This window comes from Vicia villosa, linkage group LG3 (assembly GCF_029867415.1).
Source record: "Vicia villosa cultivar HV-30 ecotype Madison, WI linkage group LG3, Vvil1.0, whole genome shotgun sequence".
NCBI lineage: Eukaryota > Viridiplantae > Streptophyta > Magnoliopsida > Fabales > Fabaceae > Vicia > Vicia villosa.
The window spans coordinates 14293777-14306906 of record NC_081182.1 but is presented as its reverse complement, the minus strand read 5'-3'; positions in this window follow the sequence as shown (position 1 = coordinate 14306906).

The following is a 13130-nucleotide window of genomic DNA, read 5'->3' as shown; positions in this document are numbered from 1 at the left end:
TATGGAAGCAGTTCTCCCAATCGAAATCCAGATTCCTTCCTTAAGGATCATGAAAGAAGCCGATCTAGACGAAGACGATTGGATTCAAACTCGATTCGACCAAATACACTTGATCGATGAGAAAAGACTTGCAGCTATCTGTCATGGCCAGCTATACCAAAAGCGCATGATCAAAGCATTCAACAAGAAAGTCAAAAGTCAAGCATACCAAACTGGTGGCTTGGTTATCAAACGCATCATCTTACCACAAGGTGATCCCAGAGGCAAATGGACCCCCACCTACGAGGGACCATTCATAATCAAGAAAATATTCTCCGGCGGTGCCATGTTGCTTACCACCATGGATGGCGAGGATTTCCCACACCCTGTGAATGCGGACATAGTCAAAAAGTACTTTGCTTAAAAAAAAAAAAAAATACAGCTCGCTAAGTTGAAAACCTGAAAGGGCAACTTAGGCAAAAATGAGCGTCTCGGTGGATTGAAAACCCGAAAGGGCGATCCAGGCAAAAATTAGAGACAAAACAAATACAATCCCGGTAGGCTGAAAACCTGAAAGGGCAGCCTAGGCAAAAATTAGGGAATAAAGCATACAACTATGTCCCGCTCAGCTGCCTACTCACCGACAAGGTTCAACACCTCAAAGACACCGATCAGTCCAATCACTTTCTTCCAACAAGTGAGGGATGAGATGCTCGAAGACAGATTGGCAATAGCAGAATTGAAACTTGACTGGATCGTTCTCACATAGCTATTTCTTTTCATAAATACTTTTCAAAACTTTCTGACAATTTCCTACTTCTAGGATTGTTGTCTCCCTATACTAATCCGCCTATCACGGCACCTTTTCAAAAATCAATGCAGCTTATAACTAACATTTTCATTTTTTCTGTTTTGAATACGCGAGCATCCCAATGATATTTTGAATGAACATATGCATTTGAATATGATTGATGTTTACCAGGAAAAACAGGAATAGCATTCCGGACATGTCCCAATTATTTGGACATTATCCTAAACCAGCATCAGAAGGAAGTTTCCCCAATGGAGACACATTCCTCAACAAATCCCTCAAAAAGATTTTTCTTTCGAAAGAAGTCTTATTCCCCAGCAGGGTTGTTCCAGATTACTGTCTTCAGAAGGTGTGATCTCCGCACCCAAACTTGGTCAGATAGTGCATCGGAGGATTATGCATCTTCCTCATTCCCACTCCAAAGGGCGTCACAGTCCGAACTCTCAAAACTACTGTTCATCCCCGAGCAGTAATCAAAGATCCTTCAATAGAACATCCTGGTTCTCAAAGAATTTCCCCAACCCAGGGTACTCAAGCGAGACAGAAGATCATCAACAACCACGATGCCTTCACTTCCAAATGGCTAGCAGGGATTTATTTTCCCAATCACAATGCCTTCATTTCTTGACGACTAAGCTGGGATTTATTTTCCCAATCAGGAGCTTGACACGCTCTAAGCTGCATAAACCATGCATCACATTCACACTCATATTCACATTCACAATCATGCATCATACGCATATTCATACACAACATAACTTGCATATTTCTCCTCTAGCTCGAGGATCTCATATCATACATGCATCATAGACATCGCATATTATTAACTTGATTTTTCAGGTAGACAGATGTCTTCAGCAAAGATGTTCTCACTCACATGCAGTGTTCATCCTGAATCTTATTCAGACAAGCAGTCCTTTCAGATACAATCAAACCAAAGATTCACTCTGAAGAACTCTCATTCTCAACTCATTTATCATCTAACATTGCTAGTCTAAGGCGAAACCTCAGACGGTTCCAGAACGATCTAGCATTACAGATCTAAGGCGAAACCTCAGACGGTTCCAGAACGATCTAACATTGCAGATCTAAGGCGAAACCTCAGACGGTTCCAGAACGATCTAACATTGCAGATCTAAGGCGAAACCTCAGACGGTTCCAGAACGATCTAACATTGCAGATCTAAGGCGAAACCTCAGACGGTTCCAGAACGATCTAACATTGCAGATCTAAAGTGATACCTCAAACGGTTCCACAATGATCAACTTTCAAATCCTTCATCAAGATATAATCAACAGATTCATTCTGATGAACAAACCATCAACACATTGTCCAGGTGGCATCCGAAAGCCCATCTCAGGTAATGTTTCAATCTGCCAACAACATGTCACAGACAACATTCAAATGCAACTTCCAACATCTCTGCTGATCAAGGTAAGTGCAAATTTTCAGGGCATCTATTTATTCAATCATCTTCTACCCTCAGATTTCAGACAATCTCTTCAGGTTTAAGAAGATTGAATAGGGGCAACTGTTATACCCCAAAATTTGCCCACCTCTTTTTTCAGGAAAGTTTCAATATGAAAATTAAGAGTCTCATATAAACATGGATTTTTTCAAAATATCCTGACATATGAAGAACTTGGTTTTCAGAATTTTTCTTACACAGTAACTTGGCTTACAGTGGAATTTATTCTTACGCAAACGCCAAATACTGTTCTTTACTTCACAAATACTATTTATTTATTTTACAGATAAATAGTACTAACACAGTTCATGCAGGGTTAAATCTTTTTGCAGGCGCAAAAGCAGGAAACTCACACTGTACTGGTAACAATTGTTTTTGTTTTCCCACTAACTTTTGTGCTATATTCCATTATTTTCAAAATCTTTTCAAATCTATCCTTTCAAATTCAAATCTCAACTTTATTCTATCCATCTCTCTTTTCCCAACAATACCTTACACTTTCTTTCAAATCTCACTTCCATTCAAATTTCCTTTTGTACGGAATCACATCATTCCCCAACGTCTCTATCATCTTTCCATTCTATAAATACCTCTCCTTCTTTTCACAAATCTCACATCAAATTCTAAATCATCTTTCAAATTTCTACTTCATCATCCATTTTCTTTCTTCTTCCCTAACAAAAATGGCAAAATGGATAGAGACACTGTCTCTTACAGTCATCACCATTGCTACGGTGATCATGACTTTCTTCTGCCTGCACAGTCCTGAGGAGTGTGGACCTGCAATGGTTATGCTCCCAATCATCTACATGCTATTGTTCATAGCATGGGTCATCAATCGTCATTCTTAAAATTTGCCGTATTTCTTATTTCTTAAATGTACCGTTTATTCGTCGTACTGTTCAATATAGTATGTAATATTTATACTGTCAGTATTAAATGTTGTACTAGTTGTCATAATATTGCTTAATTACTAAGATAATATTTTGTGTATTTTCTGCCAGTCAAATATTTCTATTTCTGTGCATTAAATAATTTTCAGGTTATTATCGGTAATTTTGCCCGCATACCGTAAATATCAGTTATTTATTATGTTTCTGTTTTCTAACAAGTCATGTAAATAAATTTTCATGCTTCACACCAAACAAAAACAAAAATAACAACAAAAAAAAAAAAAAAGAAAATTAACTTTGACGGTTGATTTTTCACTTTAACTGCTGCTTCAGTACACGAACAGTCGGTTGACAGACAAACTGCAGACAGTACAATTCACAGTGATTTGTACAATCAATCAAATCAATCATTCACAATTCAAATTTCCAAGATTTTTGTGTTAGAAGTCTTCTGAATATCACATGATTAGCAGAAACTCAACACTGCACAAAAATCAGGTACGCTTAACTGCCTCCTATACAGACAGTCCCTAATCAGGGTTTTTCTTGTTTTAACAGGAGCAACAAGTTTTGAGAGCTCAAATGGATTTCATATACATCCATACATCTCAAAGTACCATCATACAAATTTTCAAACTTCAATTCACTCAGACGCACCGTCAGCAGCTCAAACAGTCAACAGACGACCCGTTTGACCAAAAAAGTCAACTGACAGTCAAAAATGAAATTTTTTGTCAAAGTCCATATTTTGTCAAAGGATTCAACATTTGATCATTGGATGATCACAATTCATCAAGGAAAGATCAAAAATCAACAAAACCCTAAGATTCAAAATTAGGGTTTTTGCCTGAAAAGTCAACTCAACTTTGACTGATCATAACTCTCTCATCCTTCATCCAAAAAATGTCAACCAAAGCTCATTTTGAAGGAAATTCAATTATCTTTCAAATGCAATTGATCCCATGGTCATAGCATTCACCATTTGGAAAATATGGCCAAAGACATTACAGGTCATTTTCAAAGTCAACAAAAAGACACTTTTTTCAAATGGACACACAAGGAGAACCAAAAATCATTTTGATATGAGACCAAAGACATTGGTTAGAGGACTCTTTGAGGTTTCCAAAAAGTGCAAGATCTCCTTCATATGACAAAAATTGAAGGATTTACACCTTGTTGAAGTTGGCTAAATTTTGGGAAAATGCATGAAATCAACATTGCTCAAAAATGTTTTTTTTCCAAATGAGTCCAAGTTTTTATGGTCCAAACATCTTTGCCATGTTATTATGGGCCTCCCACGACCAATACAAAACCCACATCTATATTATCCATTTTTGACATAATTTTATCTTATTTTAAGATTAAAATTAAAGGAAAATTGCATGGATAATTGGTGGCTTGATCTCCAAGCATGACTCACCTCCAAAGTCTTCAATTTTCTGCAGAAGATTGATGCCCAAGGCAAGAGCATTGAATGTAGTCAAGGCTTGGTCAAAAATTCAAAGTTTTTTATTATTAAAGAACCAAACTTTCAACAAAGGCAACTATAGCTTCTTGCTTCACTTCCAAGCAGCCTTTGGGCTATAAAAGGAGTAGCATACTTCAGCAACAAGAGGAGGACACGATTTGTAACAAGAGCATAGCCTTCTTCATCACAAAAATTCTCCAAAAATCTCAAAACTTTGTAAAATTCAAATTCAATTCTCCAATCAATATTAATACAAACCAAGCATTCTAATCATCTTCTCAAACATTATAGAGTAAGATTGAACTCTAAATATAGGCCTATGAGAGTCGTATAGTGCATATAAGTGTTCTTCATGTATATATGCCTTAACTTTCATTTTCATATTTGCAATTAATTTCCATATGAACTAACCACCCTAACATGTTTATGAGGTCCTACATAAGTGATCTGGGTCTTAACATGCCAACTCCCACGTGAGGATAGCCATATGCCATTAACATAAGCTTATGAGTGTTCATACTTTAACATCTTCGAACCTATAGCTACGAGCCTCAAATCACGAAACTAATGACATATTTGGATTCAGGGCATCATGTTTAGTGGATCTGGGTTGCTTTCATGTGTTGCTAACGTGTGTTCTTGCAGGTTTGGGAAGCTACCAAAAATAACGTTTTCTTATTGTAAAATAGAGGGGGTTCAAAACCCCCGCTATCTGTCTGAAAAAGTGCATGGGACGGAGGTTGAAGACGACCACGCGTCCGAGCGTGGTTCGTCAGTCAACTTTTCAACCTTCTCTCCTCTGTTTCCATTGGTCCATGCAGGCGAGGGTGGGGACCAGTCTGACTTTGGTCTCCCACTAATCCCATGCCTTGCTTTAATCATGTGCTTCATGTGACCTCAGATCTGAACCCTTGGATCAATTCAATCTCCAATCCAACGCCTCACACACGCAGCTACACCATGCTCCCTCAGTCAACTTCCACACTGAATAAGTATCCTTTTTATATTTTCTATTTTATTTTATTTTTATTGCAAAAATAATTAAAAATAGTTTTAAATTCCAAAAAAAATTCCCCAAAAAATATTTTAAACTTCTAAAATAATATATTATTTTCTGAAATAAAAATATTTTATTTTTCTTCAAAATTTCAATATTTTTCATAATTAATTAGTATGTATTTATATATTTGCTTATTAATTATTTTAATTAGTCAAAAAATCATAAAAAAATTGTTCTTTGTGTTAAATATTGTTTATATATCATAAACTAATTTTGTACATATTTAGGATAATTTTCTCTTTAAGTTTTAATTATTTGTGTAATTATTTGCATAATTATGTTTTGATTAACTTAAAATATCAAAAAACAAATTTCAAAAATTCCAAAAAAATTAGTTTTGTTCTAAAATCAATTAACAAACATTTTGTACATATTTTTAAACTTATTTGCTAGGTTTAATCATATTTCCATCTTTTCTTTATTTTAAATTAATTAATAATGCATTAATTATATTTAAAATAAATCACAAAAATACAAAAATATGCCTTTTATTTCTTGCAATTTAAAATTCCTAGATAAATGTATAGGATGTCAAATTCATGTAAATAGGCTAGTTTACATTTCCCGCACAATCGATGTAATAGCGTAGATTTACTTTCCGCACTTTACATTTCCGCATTTTAATTTCCAGCACCCATATAAACTGCGTGTATGTCAAAGATAAAACTGAACCGTCAGATCACTAACTTCAAAGATAAATATCTGAATTCAATCACAATCACATTTGCACCTCCTAGGGTAACCCCTTTTCACTCTTTTCAAAATCAAAGTTACATTTCTACTGTTTCGAGTACAAAATCGAACCTTTTGTTTATATCCGACGAATGGATAGATTTTTAAAGGGAACAAGGATAAAGACCTCCTAACTCAGGGTAGACCTCCTAGTTTGCTTGCTCAAAATCAAAACAAACAAAATTCTCATACACTGTTGTTTTTTTAAAACGAATTTTCCAAAAGACAATATTTTGTATACATCCAAACACGGATCATTACAAAATTAACGATCTTTTCAAAACATCTTTCGAAAGATAAACAAGCATTTGTATATATCCGCACAAGGATCATTACAAATTCTATTTGCAAAGGTATTTCAAAAACACAGGTAAAGCATTCCGAATCAATTGAAAAGTAAAGCAAATGAGCTAAGCAAACTAAAGAGCCCATGGATAACCATGGATACAAAGGGTGCTAACACCTTCCCTTTGTATAACCTACCCCCTTACCCAGAATCTCTCAAAGGTCTTTTTTCTGTTTCTTTTATAAACCTTTCCTTCATTGGATAAAATAAAAGGTCGGTGGCGACTCTGTAAACTTTTTCAAAAGTGACGCGAAAGCGTCCGATCGACAAAAAAGAGTCAGTTCACGTATCCCACCCACGGAGGGGTATGGCCCGAAAGGACGGTCCACAGCTTCCAATCTTCAATTCTTTGTTTGCTACAGTGCACAAGTGTTCTTTTGCTCTCAAGATCAACCAACCAACACAAAATATCTGAAAACCCCTTTATATAGCATTTCTGAATTCTGTCCAGGGCGTGTCGCGCCCTCCAGCGCGCTACGCGCCATTACACTTAAAATTATAAACCGCCCATGCGCGCGACGCGCGCAACTCTCTGTCTGGAAGCTCCAAAATATCTTGCCCAGGGCGCGACGCGCCCACATCCCAGCGCGACGCGCGCATACTTCTGCCAGTGAATCTCTTGTCAAGATCAAGACAAGCTCCAAACATCCCAAAATTGGCCAAAACCTACACAATCATAACTAAAACACACATTAACATAAAATGAAAGCTTAATATTATAAACTATAAATAATTATCTAAAACTTCAGGGAATTGTACGAATATCCGATAAAAACGGTCGAAAGGTGCCATTAATTAAACTAAATATAAACACAATTTGGCACCTAACAATATGATGTGAATGCTGCCAACTAAAGATTTGTAAGACTCAAAATAAGGATGGAAAGACACTCGTAGTAGATGTTTGCTTTGAATTTGGTTGGTACAACAATTATAATCGAGTTATATTCAAAATCAATATGAGTAAACTCATTGTGGCATTTCAACAAACACCTTGTTTACAAAAATCAGTTTTCCAATTATTTTAACCTAAAATAGGAAAGGGATGCGTCTTCACATATGATGCTGTTGGTTCCTACGAGAGAGTGGGATATAGCTCTCAGGGTTCTGGATCCACTCTCATTATGCCTTTTCTTGATAACCAACTCAAGTCTCCCAGCCCACTCCTTTTGCCTGCCCAGGTGAAGTTCTTAAATTGGTGTTTTTGTTGAAATATTTGACGGTTTAAATCCTGTTTGAGGTGAAGTTCTTAAATTGGTGTTTTTTTTTTGAAATATTTGACAGTTTAAATCCTGTTTGAGGTGAATTTCTTAGATTAAAATATGATTTTCTTGCAGGATGCTGTTACTCCACTGTCTGAAACAGAAGCAGTTGATCTGGTCAAAACTGTTTTTGCATCTGCATCTGAGAGAGATATATACACTGTAAGTTTGTTTAAACTTGAAAATGGATTGTCTGTCTGCCAGAACACATTCACACTGTAAGTTTGTTTAAATGTGAAAATGGATTGTCTGTATGCCAGAACACATTCACACTGTTGTGGATTTGAGTCGTTCCATCCACATTTTGACTTAATGTTTAAGACCTGTTATGCAAAGCCGAAATACAAGTTGTCCTATTAAAATCTTGTGTGGAAATCTCGTGACTGCAGAAAATTCGGATTGTTTTACATAATTGTCATTTGACATTAGGACAAGCTATAAACTTTTGGATGCATGTTTTTACAGGGGGATAGGGTTGAAATTGTCATCCTAAACGCCAGTGGTATTCATCGTGAATTCATGGAGCTAAGAAAAGATTGAAGTCTTTACACAGACGTTTGCCCTTGAATGTTTGGAGTGCTCCTAAATTCTGAATGTGGCCAGGGTTTTTACCAGCAGAAGACTGTGCTTTTTACTTTATCATCTGCATTGGATGTTATCCGAGCCATTTCTTAACTCTAATCAAGTCTACTTGTGTTGAAAAATGAATAGTATAAAATATTTGACTTATGTTAATGTTATCTCAAGAAATTGACTTCGGCTCTTCAGGAGTTTGTAATTAGACATAGTAAAGGATAAGTATACCATACAATCTACTATCTACTATCTACTCTACTATCTAACATATATTAAAAGATTGACCAAACTCCCTAAATTACCCTTTCCTCCAAATAAATTTACACTATAAAATGGACATTTTAGTAACTAACAAAATAACTCTTCACCTTTTTAACTTTTGCACCAAGTGTTCTACTCTCATTGGTCCACTAACTTTCTACAACATAATACACTATCTCATTTTCTCTCTCCTTATAAAGTACAATTTCAATTGAAAATATAATATAGTTGCATATTTATGATTATTATTCATTTATAATTGAATCATTCATTTTAAATTTATATATTTTTAAATATATTTTATACAATATTAAATAAATTTACATGATATTAGGCTATAGTTTACGGGTCACTATCAACATAATACATATTTTATTTATTTTTTCAAATGTTATAATTTTTTTTATTTTTTTTTCCGTCTCATGGATTAATTTTTTTCTTTGCTTAATTATTTAATAATTAAGTAATTTATTTTAAATTTATTTGTATAATGTATTTTTTTAATTTTAAAAACATAATACACTACCGCATTCTCTTTCTCTTTATAAAGTACAATTTCAATTGAAAATATAATATAGTTGCATATTTATGATTATTATTAATTTATAATTGAATCATTCATTTTAAATTTACATGTTTGTAAATATATATGATACAATATTAAATAAATTTACATGATATTATGTTGTAGTTTACGGGTCACTATCAACATAATACATATTTTATTTATTTTTTCAAATGTTAAAATTCTTTTTATTCTCTTTCCGTCTCATGGATCAATTTTTCTTTGTATAATTATTTAATAATTAAATAATTCATTTTAGATTTATTTGTATAATGTATTTTTTTAATTTAATTAGCATGATGAAAAGTGTATTTATCTCACGGGTCACTAACAAGACAATATTTATTTTAGTTAATCAATCATTATTTTAATTCAAGAGACAAAAGCTTTATTTTTAAATATTAATTTTTTCTCCATCTCACACTACAAGAAAAAAAGTTTTAGGACATAATTTTTTAAAAATCTGAAATATTTTACGACGGTTGTAGACCCAACTGCCCTTAAAAGAAATTTGCGACAGTTCAACAACGGTCGCCCCCAAATATATTCATGATTATTATTTGAAGATTCTAAATTACTACATTTTTTTTAGTTATTTACACCATATCATAATTAAATTACTCATCCTCAAAATATATGTTGTTGAAATTGCAAAGCATTGTGAAATTGACTATGAAAATCTTATTTATAAATTTTTTTTAATGGTTAATTTTTATTTTATACATACAATTTGGTCAAACTTTTTATTTCATATTTTTTTCATATCATTAAAAAAATATTACACCATAAATAATGCACCCGTGCGACAGCACGGGTCTCTGACTAGTTCCAAATATGTAATGAATAGTACTACCAAGGCCTCATCCAAAATGGTGGAATTAACATCATTTCAAAGCATTAGTATGGTATAGAGGAAGATATCATCGAAGATTTCATTCATGATTGATAATATTTAATTCTACCTTAACCATACGATCATTGTTTAAAATTATTATGACTTAGTGTTTAATATTACAAAAGTAAAGCAATCATTTATATGTTTAGTAATTTTGTTTGTGCCACATCATTTATAATCATAGGTTTCATCTTTTATGACCATATTAAAAAGCGATTATACTAAGGACTTGGTTATTAAGAGAGAATATTGTGGCTATTATATACTATCATATTCAAAAGGGAATTATTTGAATTGTTGAGAAATTTTAAATCTTGATTGGGAAGGAGAATGGGTAAGTAATAAAGATTTTGAGTACCGATTGAAAATGGAACGAATTTGGGATATTTTATATCAATGATAGCATATAAATATGGGTCTATACTTTCTACCAGATTGAAGAAAAAACGATACTAAAAACGGTCAAAGTTTAATCTAAACATATTCTTTCATGTCATAATTTTAATCTAAACATATCCTTTATGCTACTATCCTTATTTTTTATGCATAGTTTCATTTACTATACATTTGTAACGGTTATAAAATCAATTAAGATCCATGTGATTATTAATTGATCATGACGAAAGAGTCTAAAATGTGGGGAGGTTGTTTCATAACATTTTAAACGCGGGGAGGTTGTTTCATAATATTTTAATGATTTATTGCAGAAAACAAGATATATATTGATATATAATCGTTGTTGATGCATTATTAAAAATTTGGGTTGCCAAAAGAGTTTGGAGTTTTTGGAGTAAGACTTGGTAAGGTAAATCTGTCTACAAGGATTTCAAGTTTTACTAATGATGATGATACTCCCTCCGTTCCTTTATAATTGTCACTTTTGTGGAAAAAAATTGTTTCTTTTTAAGTGTCATATTTCAAAGTTCAAGAAAATATTTTTGTTGTTTTGTCAAAATTACCCCTAATCATTATGATAGAGAAAGAAAAAGTTAAATAAAATATTACTCCCTCCGTTCCTTTATAATTGTCACTTTTTAAGTTTTTTCACATACCAAGACAACTAATGATTATTGTTACTTTTAAAGTAATGATTATTCTTTTTTCAATATTACCCTAAATCTTTTAATATTTTATTTAACTTTTTCTCTCTCTATCATAATGATTAGGGGTAATTTTGACAAAACAACAAAAATACTTTCTTGAACTTTGAAATATGACACTTAAAAAGAAACAATGTTTTTCCACAAAAGTGACAATTATAAAGGAACGGAGGGAGTAAAAGATTTAGGGTAATATTGAAAAAAGAATAATCATTACTTTAAGAATAAATAAATTTTGTCTAGTTTTATAGTTGGTTATCATGTCATTAATAAAATAATTCTAATAAGCACAAATAATCTTAGCCCTCAACCTTCTATAACCTTCTTTAAGAAAGTCCTCTAGTAACAAACACATTTTAAGTCTATTTTTTTTTAGATCTATATATATATATATATATATATATATATATATATATATATATATATATATATATATATATATATATATATATATATATATATATATATATATGATTAAAATATATAAGATTGCTTTAACCTTCTTTAAGAACGTCCTCTAGTACATATTTTTAGTTTTTTTAGGTCTGTATACGATTAAAATGTATAAGAGTGGTGAATGATGTAGGTAATGTTTTAATATTTTTGGACGGTGATGTAATGTCTTCTACTTTTGTTGGTTTAGTTCTTGATCCCGATTTTCACAAACTCTCTAACAGTAGCCCGTGGCACAATTTATCCTATTCATAAATATTTTAGTCCATTCAATCTCTTATCCTTTCCACAAAAAACTTGTTAAATTGCTGAATATGAATTTGAAAAGTTTCAATAGAAAAGCTACCACTCAAATAATGAGTTATTTGGATTAATATTTGAAAGGAAACATACATACGAACTACGAACGGTAGGATTAATATTTGAAAGGAAACATACATATGAACTGTATTTGAAAGGAAACATACATACGAACGGTAAGCGACCAGTGATTCAAAAGAAGCCTCTTCCAGCAAATAATACAACAAATTATTCATTAGAAATTAAGTGAATGACTTACACATAAAATCCCTGTATTTCATAAATATAAATCTAATATTTTCTAAGAGAATTTAATTTAATTGAAAAACATTCAGATTCATGGACTGATTGTGATAAAGGAGAGAGAAAATATTATATTTATTTTTTTAATTAATAAAAATGTTATGATTCATTCTATGTAAAATTATTTGTTAGGTTTCTGTCTACCTAAAAATTTTCTAGCATTACCACTAGTCTCAATGTCTTGGTTTTTTTGAAGAAACTTTGAACTTATTTTTCATTGCGTCTTAATGTCTTGGTTTTTTGAAGAAACTTTGAACTTATTTTTCATTGCTTTCAAAGTTTTCAAGAGCTTTTGCAATTGCTTTCCTCACTTTTCTTCCTATATGCCAAGTATTTGTCACCCTCAACTGTAATTCCACTTTCCACATCTCTTGTCCTAGGAATATCCGACTGAAGTTCTTGCGAGATATCTGTTGATTGCACCATATATACAATCTTTAACTGTATTATAAATCTCCAAGAGTCTCGTAGATCCATCTAATACTTCATCAGTCTGTTTTTCGTGGCAATGCTTGTAGGGTGATTAGCAATTGGAGCAGCTTATCATTGCTTTCTTGCAAATCCTACAGGCCGTTGAGTGTTTAAGTTATTCTAAGCAAATAACTAAAGGAGACCAGAAGCATATTTTTTATGTTCAAATTCCACTAGTTCTAGGCTA